This window comes from Rhipicephalus sanguineus, chromosome 1, assembly GCF_013339695.2.
Source record: "Rhipicephalus sanguineus isolate Rsan-2018 chromosome 1, BIME_Rsan_1.4, whole genome shotgun sequence".
Lineage (NCBI taxonomy): Eukaryota > Metazoa > Arthropoda > Arachnida > Ixodida > Ixodidae > Rhipicephalus > Rhipicephalus sanguineus.
Genome location: NC_051176.1, coordinates 76675148 through 76690158, shown reverse-complemented (window position 1 = coordinate 76690158; position 15011 = coordinate 76675148). Strand labels below are relative to the sequence as shown.

Sequence of the window (15011 nt, the reverse complement as noted above, 5' to 3'; positions counted from 1 at the left end):
TCGGCGCACGTGTTTTTGGAGCGAAACAGAAGATGAAGAAGAGCACTGAGAGAAAGAAGAGAACAAAGAGAGCGCGTGCGAATTCATGACGACGATAGTTTCGGTTCGCACTACCCGGCGCGACGAAAAGCATTAAGAACTCCGCTCTTAAAACTATGCCTGTCAAAAGAGCCCCTATTGTTCAAGCACACTCTTTCCTATCTCACTTTCTCATTTCCAAGTGCTTGCTGCTCGTGGCGCTGACGGCTGACACTAGCCTGAAGCGGCCCGTCCCGTCTGTATGGTCAATGCACAGCCTTGCGGCACAGATCCGCGGGAGAAAAGCAAGGAACTTTTCTTTCCTTGGTGTTGAAGCGCTCGGGAAGATGTCATAAAATGGGATTTGTGTACGGACAGCGTTTATCATGAGGGACTTTTGCGTGCCTCTGTGCGTTGGAACAGTTCGCGTATAACCAGTGGCGTGAACATACAATGGGGAACCCCAAAATTAGGTTATTTCGTTAACACGGCGAACTGCCGTGTAATCGATACGCATTTCATCATGCATAAATGTGAGCTGTGTAAACTTACAGGGAAGCTCTTTTTTTAAGATCACAACACCAGCTTCGCATGAAATAACCCTTTTTATTAGTTCCATGAAACGTGATTTTAGACTTGTCGGATGAAACAAAAATTCCATCATAAAATGCTCATGCACGCGCGAAAAGTAAAAAAAAAATCTCATAGTGTTGATGCTGCCTGTCGGCAGCACCAACACCCCAATCCAGTGCGACTTGGGGGGCGGCGGAGAGGACGAGCCCACATTTCACTCTTTCCCCAACAGGCGTAAGCAGCACCGCAGAATGGCCCCCCACGCCATCGAAACAACTCTTCGCCAGCTTCAGCGAGGACCCCGAAGGTGTGATGGAGAGCATTACTCGCCGATCTTCGCCGCCACAATCCTCTCACCGCGTTCACACGTGAGACCACCCAGCTCGTTGTTCGATGGTGTCGCTGTGGTCGCTTGAACGAAGCCGCAGGCGATGGCCGTCATGTCGGGACTCCCACCGTCAGCACGAAGCCGAACCGCAAGATACACACGTGCAACCAGCTGTGGCTCCTGTAGGCGTCTCGTTGAAGGGCGATCTGCTCCCCAGTGGCTGTGTCCAGGGTTGCGAAGGAGAACGGCTGCTTGCACCAGTGGTCCGCCCCGGAAGACGCGAAGATACCGGCGTGCACTCATTGCGCTCCTCACACGTAGTCGCGTAGAGCGTCGGGCGTGTTGACTGCGCAGCATTGAGCTGTGTCCGGTGTCAAGCAGGGGTAGGTCAATGACCTTGGAAGCGACTGCGATTCTTTACATAAGGCAATCGAGTAGAGTAGAGTAGACCCTGGAAGCTGTGGCTCATACCCACACTGGGGGATTGGCCAAGAACCGGTTAGTTTTTAAAGGAAAAATTGAAATTGAAGTTGAAACTTTGTTTAATTAATACGAAAGAAGAATAAATGAATTAGAGTTAAAATTATACTAGTAATAATAATATAGAATAGAATTGAATCAATAAAACCGATAATTTGGGGGAAGAATAGAAATAATAATTTGGAAAGCTAAATTTTACAATCTAAATCTTTTTGAACCTTCAAGAAACTCCTGCAACGCATCAGCAATCTTCCCGTCACTGTGGCCCAGAGAAAGAGCCCCGAAAGACAGTACATTTTGTTCATTTAATTCTAATCTAAGCAGACGGAAAACGACACCTAAGGTATTTTTGCGCAAGGTAGTGTACGTCTTGCAGGAAATGAGAAAGTGCTTCGTTGTCTCACGTATTCCGCAAAAAGGACAATTAGGCGATGCTGCCAGACCAGCTCTGTGTAGTTAAAAATTTAGGTAGGGAGTCTGACAACGTAGTCTTGTGATTGCGACTTCTATTGCTCGTGATTGACATACTTTACTATTCCACTGATGATTTAAATGCTGCAATTCTAATATGGTCGTTAATGACGCTGCGGAAAATTCCTGTAACATCATTTTCCTCCTAAATCTAGCACCTGTAATGAATTTGGATGCGGGCAATACCCGAATTACCGGGCCATTCAATGATGACCTGGCTAGCGCGTCTGCCATTTCATTCATAAATAGGCCCTTATGCCCAGGAACCCACACTAATTTGATGAACTTTATGTGCAGTGGAACTAATGATTTGAACGCATCCAAAACATACGAGTCCTCGTTTGCAGTGAGGGAGGAACATACTGATAGTGAGTCCGTGAAAATTATTGCGGAGCTTATTGATGCTTCTTATTTACGTAAGGCTAGACTGATGGCTAAAAATTCTGCTACAAAGATGGGCACAAAATCTGGAAGGCGAAGTGAAAACGACCAGTCTAGAGTAAGAGAGGAAATCCCAATTCCACATTTTTCTTCATTTTGGGAAGCATCCGTCGCTATCACTGTCTTAATTGGCATATGTTCCAGGTAATCACTTAATATATCGTTTAATAATCGGTATGACATTAGTTTTGCATTTTTGGAAAAATGTCATCAAACTGTATTTTAATAGAGTTGTTACTATTACTGATTATACACAGATCATTAATTTGAACGTTTATTTTTTCAAGAAGGCTTTCTATAACTAAAATTTGGGGCTTATGAAATCGCGGCCAATATAATCCAAAATACAAGTCGGGACGTGCAATAAAAACTGTTTCGGAACGTCTAACGGGGGATTCATACAGCCTTAGAAATTCCTGTACTGCTAACAATTTAAATCGGGTAGCAAGTGAGGGGAGTCTAGCTTCCATATACAGGACCTTTATTGCAACAAATTTAGGAAGACCTAGGCAAAATCTCAAAGCTTGTCTCACGAGAACTACAAGAGGATGAAGCTTGTAAGCAGCAGCCCCAGCGTATAATATGCACCCGAATTCAAGCACTGGACGAACATACATGCAGTAGATTGATATAAGTGTATGTCTCCTCATACCTAAACGGCAATGACTGATCTTTCTTAATAATCCGACTGCTCGAACACCCTTTGTTGCGATGTTTTCAATATGAGCCTTCCACGTCATAGATCGGTCATATATGACACCGAGATATTTTACTTTCTCTACTTGTGGAACAGGCTTGAGATGATAGGAAAGTGACATGTGGATAGGGTCTTTTAATGGAAATGTTAGCACGGCGCATTTACTGACATTCAAATGTAGATGTATACTATCAAGCCAGCTTTCTAGTGCTGACAAGTATGACTGTAATATTTGGAACAGTTCGTGAATATCACCTGCTGATGAAAAAAATGCGATGTCATCAGCATATACATAAGTGTGGACATCGTCATGTAGAGGGATAGAACTCATTAGGATATTAAATAATACTGGGGAAAGGACTACGCCTTGCGGGACACCTCTAGTTTGAGCGTACATAGAAGACGAGATGCCGTTTTGGAAGCAATAGAATGTTTTATTTCTTAAGAATTCCGCAATCCACGCCTGAATATATCTTGGAAAGTTAAGGTTGCGAAGCCGATTGATTAAAACGATGTGTTCAACGCTGTCGTATGCTTTTGCGATGTCAAGAGTGACTAACACTGCATATTTTCTTTCACGTCTAGCTAATAGTATACGACTGTCGAGATCCATATGGGCCTGCCATATAGAGCATCCTGATCTGAAACCAAATTGTGCTGGATTTAATATTTGTATCTCATTAATGGAATTTATTATGCGGGTGTTTAACAGTCTCTCGATTAATTTTACAAAATTTGAAGTAAGCGCAATGGACCGAATGTTGTCCAATACATACCCCTTACCCGAAATCTTAAGTAATGGTATTACCTTAGCTAATTTCCAATCTGATGGTAGCCATGCCATTCTTAGTGAGTGATTGATTACATCCAATAAAAACACTTGGGATTCCTTATTTAGCATTTTCAGCATTGAAGACGTGACTCCATCCGGGCCAGGAGCAGCTGATGGTAAGCTACCTAACATCCGTGATAATTCCGAACCGGAAATTTCTGAGAAATCTTCATCAAATAATGCTTGCAAAGGAGGTAGTGATAGTTGAGAGGAAAAACGATCTTCTAGCCCTCTACCAATTGTTTCCAATGATTCTTTTATTTCTTGCGGAGACAAACTGATAGAATCTGTATTGATAGGCTGCGGAATCATTTTCTTTTTACGCAGAAATCTATATAATGCGCCTTTATTGTTAGATTTAGAAAGGTAATCGAACATCCGAATATCGTAAGTTTCTTTTGCATTCCAAACAGTTCTTTTAAAAACACCAGCGTAGAACTGGTAGTCCTTCCAATTTTGAGGACATTGATTGCACAGCAACTTTTTCCAGGATGCTTTTCTACGTCTGTAGTCCCCAGAACAATCGTCAGTCCACCAAGGAGAGTTAGGATTGTGCGCAACTGACGAGACCTAGAATTCAGCTTTCTCGCGATAATTCTGAAAGACCGAGCTGATGCTCAACGCTTTCGACTTCGTGCTCACATGGAATATTGAAGCGAGTGAAGAAAGCAGTGATTGTTTAAATTTTTTGTAATTAATGAACTTATGCGCGTTAGAAACTGATGGGACAACCGGACTTATTATTTCAAATGTTATCGGCAGGTGGTCGCTATTTGTAGCACAGTCAACCACTGACCAAGCCGAAATATTCAGGCTGGAGCTAGCGAAAGTCAGATCCAATGATGACGCGATGCGATCTTTCACGTACGTAGGGCTTCCTGAATTTAAGCATGTGAAGTGATTATCCTGTGACCAATCCCACAAGAGGCTGCCGCACGCATCAGTTTTTAACCCCCAAGTAACATGATGGGAGTTGAAGTCTCCTGCTAATAAAAAGTTTCTTCCACACATGCCAATTATCGTGTCCAATGGCCGGGTGTCGTGCACGCCTGAAGGGAAGTAAGCATTGGCTATTGAACAATTCTGACCAGACGGAAGTTTTATGCTTATAACTAATATTTCATATTCTGGATCGAGCAGTTTTAATGTCAACTTTGCTTTGTGACAAATCCTGTTTGATATCAGTGCAATTATGCCACCACCTCGAGAAGGGCGGTCTAATCTAAACGAACGATAATTCTTAAAATAAAAATTGTTCTCTGGAGAAAGCCAAGATTCTTGTATTAGAATTAAGTGAGGATTTAACTGAGAAGTAAGACAATGCAAATCAGTAATAGCAGCAAATATCGAGCGACAACTCCACTGTAAAACTTTCAGGGATCCTATTTTGGCTGTAGAATTGTTGTGGAGATAACTTTCTCCAAAATACTCTCCTTCAGAACTTTACTGGGCGGAAGCTTTTTTTGATTTAGTCTGAGGAGAAGGGGGAGCAGCACTGTTCAACGGGGACCGGCTGCGTTTTTGAGCCCGGGCCTCAAGATCGACATCTGTGACCACATGTAGGTCAAGCAAATGTTCCCGAGTACACATCCTAATGACACGCTGGGGAGCCACAGATGGTCTCGGCAGCATTCTCCTTATCGTTACATAGTATATTATCTTCACTTGCATTTAGCATTTGAGGGGACTCCGGAGTGCCTGTTGGTGCTGGCGTTAGAAGCTTAGCAATTTGATTACTGACAGCTTGAGCAATGCACTCGGTAATACTAATTGCTATTTGATCCATTAGCTTAGCCATAGCTTTGTCTACACCTATCTCAACCGCCTGTGCAAGAGACGTGTCAGTGTACATTTGGCGGGCTGTAACGCCAGCATAACCATGCAACCTCTCCTTTACAGTAGCAATGGCTTCTCTCCTAGAGCACCGTCGTTTGTCTATAATTTCTAGGACCTGCATTTCATGCTGTCTAATTGGGCAATCTGCATTGTCAGCAGCGTATTGTCCACCACACAAGCAGCACATGTCTTCTTGGGCCGTACATTCTCGATTTGAGTGGGCGTCGCCACATCTACAACATCGGCCGTCTGATTTACATCCGCCGGCGCTATGCCCAAATCTCCAACAGTTCCTGCACTGTAATGGACGAGACGCAAGCTGATCCACTCTGATGATTAAGGGCCATGCTTTAATTTCAGAAGGACATGAAGTACCAGCAAAAGTCGCAATCACTGACTCCGTGGGGACTCGCTTGTTGTCTACAACTCTATTACATCGATATACAGCCACTACTCCTGCTACAGAAAGCTTTTCAAGTGTCTCAGCAGGGCTCAGTTGTGCGTCTACACCTCTTACGATGCCTTTACTACAGGCCAGATGCGGTGGTATATACGCACTTTTAGAAGGTCTTTGACACATTCCTGGTCTGGCGATCGGCACACAATTCGACCACGACCAAACTGCCGCACGTCGGTAATACTTTGGTAGCCTGGAGTCACTGCATGGAGCTGTTCCTGAATCGCCTTCGGGAACGATCCTGACCAGGAGAATTCCTGGCCATCATTGCGACCTCAAGCAGAGAGAACCCGGCAAATAACTCGAAACCTGCATGACATGAAAAAAAAACTAACAATATTAGTCAATTAATACAAACTATCCGGTACTCAGCCAATCAAACCAGCACAAGGACACGACAGCAAAGCACCGAACACCAGCGCGAACGAGGAACGCACTCCAAGCCGCGTCACCTCGGCAATTTGTTTGTTTGTTTGTTTGAAGCCTACGAATTTTGGCACATAGCCACTCTGGGGGATTGGCCAAGAAAAATTATTGTGGCCACGGATGATAATTACGGTAATTTTTTTTTACCTCCCTATTACTAAAGTAGAAAAAAAAAACGCGAAGATACAAACAATCTAATTACAAAAGGTAATATAGCCTATGAAGGAAAATTATATTAATTACAATTTTGAGCCGACCAGACAGCTGAGCTTACCTGACCAGACCAAATTTGGCTCTATGACTTACTTTTACTCACATTTTATAATTATGTCGCGAGTATTTTTCCAGTATTTCTTAGACCTTATGTCGGAATACGTTTAGTTGCTAAGATGAAATTGCACACAGCATCAAAAATTTCTCTATGACAATGTCCCAAAACAGAGGCACCGAATTTTAGAACATTTTCTGCAGTTAAATTTAAACCAATCGTTGAAAATGGAATAACCAGAAGTCTTTTCCTAATTATTGAATAGTTGCGGTATGATATAAAATAATGTTCAATAGATTCTGTTTCGTCGCAAAATGGGCAAAGGGGTGATATCGCCAAACCAGCTCTGTGTAAATATAAGTTTAATGGGGGGACACGGCATCTAAATTTGGAAATAATAACTTCATACTTTCTAGATTGACTCCACTTAGGTTTCCATGGAAATTTAAGGTGTTGATATTCTGTCCATGTAGTTATCGTTTCCATCATATCTGTACAAATTGCTAATTTTCTATATCTGATCGCTGCTATGTATTCTACTTCTGGGAGTACTGAAATTATTGGTCCATCGAGGGAAGCCCGGGCTAAAGAATCAGTCAATTCATTTAATTGTATCCCGCAGTGACCTGGTACCCACAATAATTTCACAAGTTTCAGCTGTGGCGGAACTAATGTGCGCAAAGTCTTGAGGGCTCGTGAGTGATTTGAAGCTGTAAGTGCTGTACATACCGAAAGAGAATCTGTTATTATGATTGCATTATATTCGGTTGAAGGCAGTTTTCGAAGCGCCAAAATAATAGCCAAGAGCTCAGCCTCAAAAACAGGCGTAAAATCTGGCAGCCTCACTGAGAATGACCAGCCAAGCAAATCGGAAGCAATTCCTACGCCTGTATTTTGATTATTCACAGAAGCATCTGTGGCTACTTGCACCGTGCAGCGGCCCAGTCGTCTTCGTCGTCTACGAGATTCTCGCACCCGGAGCACGAGGCCCGGTAGTGAAGATTGCGCTGTGAACAGCGGGAATTCTCGGACGTTTTGAAGTTCAACCTCAGATGATGTTATATAACGTAATACTTAAGAAAAAGAGAGAGAAAGCTATTTAATGAAAAACATAGAATTCTGCCGGCGTACCTAAAGGTGCCTGCATGCTACTCTGTATAGGGGAGGGGATTGAGGACGGAAAGGCCCCAGGAGGAGGAGGGCAGGAAAGGGAGAAGAAAAAAAAAAGATAATAATACGATCGTGGTATGTACATGTCACAACCTGATGATGTTGTAAGTTAAGTTACAGTTTATCAATTCGGTTAATGTCCTCGAGGAATCTGAACAGAGACTTTGAAATCTGACGTTGCTGAGAAGGAGAAGACGTAGGTCCAAGTATTTTCCCGAGATCTAGCGGTGCTTGGGAGGTTGAGCATATTCTACATCGGAGACAAGTTCTTTCTCCTCTGTATGCCTGCCAATCTAATAAAATATGTTCTATTGATTCTAGAACAGCAGTTATCACAGTATGGGTCAGTGGTCAAACCAAGACAGCACATGTAGCTATTGGTGAATGCTGCGTTGAGGCAAAGGAGATGTTAACGGCGTCTCAAGGTGACGGGGAAGGTGATCCGGAAGTCTTGTTTTTAAGTCAGGGTCTATGGAGCGGAGATAGAGGTCTTGAGGTGAAATATTCCATAATTGATCCCTCTCTCGGTGGGCGTTCTTCTAGAAATAGCACACGCTCCGACTTATACAACATTATTAGAAATTTAGCCCGACCAAAACTTGAATTTACCAAACATAATCTTCGTGGGGTTGGGATAATTATAAAAAGTGTTGCAGGATTTGGCTATATGCCATGAGTCTTCTAAATAGTAAACTCTTTATCATAACATGATGTCCTCGCGACATTTGGCACTGCTTGCTATAAGAATTAGTAGCCATTCCTCTTCATCGTATGCTTTAGCCTTTTTTAACAGAAAAGCTTTTTAAGCTGTCAGTAACTCGTGCTCCGTCGTAAAAAAACTATCATCGTGATGAACCGGCGTGCGCTCTCTTCGTTCTCTTTGCAGAGAAGCTGTTTAAGCTAACGGTAACTTCTGCTCCGTCGTGCAAAACTCATCAGGTGGGTATACGCCACAGGATTTGGGCAGGCCACCACCATCTACAGCAGGTGCGAGTGTCAAACCAAAACGAACACATGAAAAAGAGAGAGAGAAAGAAAGGAATAGAAAGAAAGAGATGGAAAATAAAGAGAAAGAGAGAGAAGAGAAAAAAAGCGTTAGAAAGAAAGAGGAAGAGAAAAATAGAGAGAAATGGGGGAATAAATATATAAAAAAGATAAAAAGATAGAGAAACAAAGAAATGGAGAGAAAGAAACAGGGAGAGAGAGAGAGATAGAAAGAGAGAGGAAGCGATAAATAGAGAAAGAGAGACAAAGAAAGGGAAGAAAGAGCAATAAATAGAGTGAGAAAGAAAGGAACAGATACAAAAAAGAGATGGAAGAAACAGAAAGAGAAAGAAAGAGAAGAAGAATGTAAGAGAAAAATAAATAGAACAGGCGGCCCAGCACCGCTCTTTCTTCAGGCTTGGTACGACTAGTGCACAACTGCCATAATTTTTTCTGTACCCTACTTTACTCTCGCTTGTTTCCGTTGTCCTTGAAATGGTCTGACAAAAGTTTGTCTTCTGCTTTCTTTTTATTTTTCTGTTCCTTATTTTTTTGAAGCAGAAGAATACGGCGCTTTCTTCTGCAGCCCTTGCTGGAGCGCGACTGGGCAACTTAATGCTCTTCCTGGCGCGCGCCCTTCCCCCTCACTTCAAAGCCTCCTCCTCCTCATCGGGCGCTCACTTCTCTCGCATTTTTGTACGTAATCTTGACGATTTCTAACATCGCTCCTACGCATGCGTGTACGCCAGTTCCGTAGCCAGTGATTTTATTGGGGGGGGGGGGCACTTGCTGAAGGCCTTGACTCTTTTTTTAACACCTATTTTTTTATTTACCTTCGGTAAAACACCCCTCCTACCACCGAAACTTCGGGGGGAGAGGGGAGGGGCTATTCGACCCCCTCTACCCCGTGGCTACGGGCCTGGCGTACGCTATTATCGCCTTCGTCTTGATCAATCTCCCGTAGTGCGTGTGAACCACGCCTCCTTTATAAAAAAAATTAAAGCAGCTTCGCACCAGGGTTGCCAAGCCTGAAGGAAGTGCGGAGCTGGGCGGCCTGCCTTGTTCCTCTTTATTTTTCTCTTTTATTCTTCCTCTGTTTCTTTGTTTTTCTCTTATCTTTCTGTTCTTTTATGTCTTTTTTGTCTTCGTTTATGTCTATTCCTTTCTTTCTTCATCTATTTGTTTCTTTTTCTCTCAGCTCTCTGTTTTTTCAGTCTTTTCTGTATCCGTTCGTTTCTACTTCTTTCTTTCTCTCTTTTTCTCTTTTATTTCTTTCTCTTTCTATCTTCCTTTCTCTTTCTTTCTCACCTTTGTATCACTTCAAAGCTTTGTTCCTGAGCAAAATGCTACTGAGGGGCTAAACTTAGTCATTTACATAGCAGAAGTTTCTCCTCTGAAGATGCCGGTGAAGGGAAACATCATTGTCGGACGTCCAACGCCCGGCGCAAGAAGGCGGAGAAAGTGGGTGCCGTCTCCAGGGCACTTTCTGCGTGGACTCAGTCTGCCTTCAATGCCTGTCTTGTTTCCTTTGAGCAATAGGGCTGAAAAAACTGCTGCATGCGAAAACCCGACTAGAGTATGCTTCAAGAGAACTTTTGTAGCGTTAGCTACACTTGCTTAGCCGGAGCCGATTTCGCTTGGATCCTCATGAGCCGTGCTGCGCATGCGCGAGGATCAGTGACGTCACACAGCTCGTTCACCAGAGCCGGCATCTCACGTGTTCTCCGCCATCGCCGCGCGCGGCTCGCCGTCTGCTGGTCTGCGCATTCGGGAGGAGTAGCGTCATAGCCGCGGCAGACACACTGGCGCCGGCGCGCGCAGACTCCGCCACCGCAGCGCGCGACTCACCGCTGCTGGTCTGCGCATTCCAGAGGAGTGACGTCGTAGCCACGGCAGACACACTGGCGCCGGCGCGCGCACAGCTATTCGCCTTCGCTTGCAGTCTCCGCCTGACACTGCGCTGGAGCCGCTTGATAGCGCCTCTGACTGGCGTTTGGAGGTGGGTAACGCCATAGAAAAGGAGAGCGAAAATGCTGCTCAACGGCGCAGAAGAGCCGAGAAGCTTAACTCATCGGACCCTCAAGTAGTTGCCTGCAATTAGCGGTTCACCGTACGAAGAATGAACAGAAGAAGGCTAATAATCCTAGACAATCTGGAAAGCTAAGAATAATCAGCTTAATCTTTGCTAACGCTACGTATATCCTATCATAGCCGAGCTAACATTACTACGACGGGTACAACACGCATATGTACCAATTTGCACCTCAAAGGAACTCTTCGTCATTTTTTTTGTCAATTTTCTGCTCCGTAAACACGAGAGAACATATTTAAGCCAGTGGCGCCAAAATACGTTAAATGCTCTTTGAAATCTTTTACGTCACGAATTGCAAAGTTCGGCGCGAAATTTAGAAATGAAACTTTGAACTTGGTTTTCTCCTCTAATAATAAACCTATGGTGGTGAAAAAAAAATATACAAGAGTTCTCCGAGCACACTTTATCAGTCTAAACCAATTCATTGTTTCTCTTTAGTGTCCCTTTAATAGTGGCACATGAAATCATTTTACTGTTTGTTTGTGTCCACTATGCAAGTTCTTTGGTAGCTGGCAGCCCACTGGGGATGCTGCGCAGAATGCAGTTGCACTAATGGGTCAGTGTGTCCCTTGTTATTTGGTCCACATCTGAAAACCTGTGCAATATGTGTTTTTAATAAAGGAAAGTGCTCATCATGAACCTCTCTATGCTTCTTGTGAAATAGGTCATAATTTTTTGCTGTGAAGCCTCCCTGCAGGATCAATTCTAGTCGGGCACAGCCTTTAGAATAATTGCTCTGCTAGTCTAGCTGCTGGGCCTAACCATGCTCATTGTAGTGGACCGCGGCTTCCTATGCTCCTCGTTATCTTGCTAAACATTGTGGCAACATCTAAGAGCATCATTATTGCAAATGATCACCGAGAGCAATCGTTTCTGCTGTCATGAAACTCCTTTCCTCTAGCTAAGTTCAATGAAAGGTTCTGTTAATGCTGCTTATACCAGCTCTCATGTGCTTCATCATAAAATTTGCAGCTCTGCATGCAATGCACGAAAGTGTCTCAGCCGGCTTCCCACAGGCACAGAACTGCCTCCTCACATTTGTGTTCTTTGGGAACACTCGGGTAGGAAAAATGAGCATACACTGAAGAATGGAGCATACATGCTCTGGAAAAGATACGACTGTCATGAACTACTCTGAGGTAAAATGTTTAGGCAAACTAATGGGATCTAAGAAGACAGAGTTTTGGGCTAGTTGGCTTGTTACGTTCATTGAAGCCATAGCGCTCATTGAAGCTATAACGTGTGTAATCCAATCAGGGATGTATGTCCCATCCTCTTTCTGTGGTCCCTGTCTTATCAGCGCTATGGATTCCATGAACGAAACTAATGGGCTCAATTATCTTCATTACAAACATAAAAAGTGTGGACACAATGCCACACAATAACCGTCTCAAGTGATGGTTTAAGTATTTCCGAGTAGTTTGTGAATGTCCATGAGTTTGATTTTGATTTTGTTGTTAGTCCACCATAGACTAATTCATGTAATACCTGCAGAAACTCTCGCTGAATGATGGTAAATAGGTGGCGTCAACTTCAGCCGCTGGCATGTCTTCATCAGCAGAGGATGATTCATCCAATGGGACAGGTGTTGAGCCACGAAGAGGCCTGAAATCTGCAGGGAGCAGTGGCACCAGAGTAACATTGACTGCAGCTGCTACTGGTGCTTCATGCAATCCAGCACAGCACTCTGTCTGTATCTTCGCAGAAACCAGCGTCTTCAGGCTCATGTGCACCTGCGTAGCTGGCGGGTTATGATACACACAAATGAGCAAAACTCCTTAGGTTGCGGTCGCGCCCAATTGTTCATCAATAACTTGCAAAATTTTCGGCAAGTTTTCTTTATTACATTTTTACAGCCTACGAGTGAATGCTCTCTCTGAACTACGTCTGTACATTTCGTGCTTCAGATGTGCTTTGTTTTCAATTGTTTGGTCAACTTACCAATCGAATGGCATTCCAGTGTCGTCTGAATGGCCACTGTTCTCATGGCTGTCTTGCGCAAAGTTTTCCACGTGGTTTGCTGAATTTGAGGTGATAAGAATACACATACCACGTTACACCATCAGGTTTTTCTAAATTGTATATTTTATACGTCACATGATACCTTCCTGAGCATGTGGTATTAAAATACCCTCATGCAAAGTGGCTTGTTTGTTTTCAACCACTACATGCCCAGGGATATTAAAATGCTTCTGAAGTGTATAATTTTCCTAGTGCCAAGTTATGTTTCAAAGAACACAACATATTTTCTCACCTCTAAGGTAAGAGCTATGGCAGTTGAACTGCCTTCTCCAGAGTCGGCTTGTTGCACAGTGTGGGGCTGCATAACAAATATATTATTGAATTCTCTTCCATAGTATGTAGAGATGATATAGAATACTTTTACACTCTCTCGTTAACTTCTTTGAAGTGTCAGTCCACACAAACAGAGCAGGACTAACCTGGCTGGCAGGTGGTTCCAAGGCAGTGTCATGCTCTGCGACACTTTTCTGGGGCAGTGTGTGAAACTGAAAAAAAAGCAGCGATATAATTCACCACAAACATAATGGATAACAGTCGTTTTGAGTATTGTCTTTGGATTGCTATTGGCACACGGCATGCATAATAATTTCCTTATTCCTCCTAGCATATGAATTGTTCTATGTCTGTAATAAAAGCATGTTACCAAGAAATGCTGTATAACAGTTCGGCGTCTTCATTGTTTCCAGGGAGGGAACAAGTACGTTAAGTCTGAGTGGATTTGTGCTAATAAGCAGTTTTTTTTTCCTTCGTTCAACTGCTGAGTTCGTCTTGTTTGTTGTCAAGGCAGCATTTCGTCAGTTTGCTGTGATTTGGTGTCCTTACACGAACAATGGTGTTGATGAAATGGAAAATGTTCTAAGCCGGGTGATTTGGTGCACAACAGCTTGGGACGCACCCGCAACTATGACACAAACAAATGGATGATATGTGATGTTTATTGGCGCAAGGGCCACTTGATGGCCAAAGAGCGCCAGGTCATATTAACGAATATGAACAATGATTATGGTAAGCGGCTGTAAAAGGGCCGTAAAATTCCTCGCGCAAAAGGCGGGTAAAACATATATGTATTAAAATCATGAGCGTGACGTGAAATGTATGGGTAGTGGGAATGAATAGCGAGAGAATTAATAGCGTAATGAAACTACGGGTATATGGCATGAGCACGAATGCCTCGTCAACGCCCTTGAGACCAAGGGCTGCGAGGCCGGTGCTTCTTTAAGTGTGACTACCGCAGCAGCAGCCTCTGTTAGGAGGCCACGCTACGGAATGCCTGGGTAGATAACGTGAAAGTTACGAACTTCTTCTAAAAACGTGAGTAGTGATTGGTGTTTAAAAACCGGTTCCCTACCGATGAACATTGATGGGTGTAATGGAATTTGTTGTTGGTAGGGCAGTGGAAAGTGTTTTTTCCTAAGTGTGTCTAATTCTTTACACTGTATTAAAATGTGAAGCACGGTTAGTGCTTCTCCACATCGTGCACACGAAGGTGGATCTCCACCAGACAGAAGGTGTGTGTGTGTACTATGTGTGTGACCGATTCTAAGTCTGCAGAGTGTAACTTCCGTGTGGCGTGACTTCGATACTGGCGGCCAATTTCCCAGATGCGGTTTGACAACGTGTAGTTTATTTTGTGTCTGAATGTCCCATGTGCCCTGCCAAAAGGCCCTGAGCTTTCTTTTGAGGAAGGGTTTTAGGTCTAGTGTGGGAATAGCTATGAATGTATTGGGACTGTTTTCGTGGGCGGATGCTGCTAGCTGGTCTGCCAACACGTTGCCTTGAATCTCGCGGTGCCCTGGCACCCAGCACACTACGACATGTTGCTCGAGTGTGTATATCGTGCATAAAAGAGTGTAGAGCGAGACAAGTACAGGGTTTTTGTGTTTTTGCAAAGTTTTTAATGCTTTGACCACGCTTAG

General features: G+C 43.6%; 2 long non-coding RNA genes across 2 annotated transcripts; both read right to left on the bottom strand.

Annotated features, from left to right (window-relative positions):
- Positions 1-433: 433 nt before the first annotated feature.
- Positions 434-12905, bottom strand: LOC125758083 (uncharacterized). Its single transcript, XR_007415823.1, has 3 exons — positions 12562-12905; positions 6235-6442; positions 434-1280 (listed from the first exon to the last, which is right to left on the bottom strand). It is a non-coding gene; the product is annotated as an uncharacterized LOC125758083 (long non-coding RNA).
- A 58-nt stretch (positions 12906-12963) lies between these two features.
- LOC119401540 (uncharacterized) lies at positions 12964-13991 on the bottom strand. Its single transcript, XR_007415824.1, has 3 exons — positions 13515-13991; positions 13328-13393; positions 12964-13093 (listed from the first exon to the last, which is right to left on the bottom strand). It is a non-coding gene; the product is annotated as an uncharacterized LOC119401540 (long non-coding RNA).
- Between the last annotated feature and the right edge of the window lie 1020 nt (positions 13992-15011).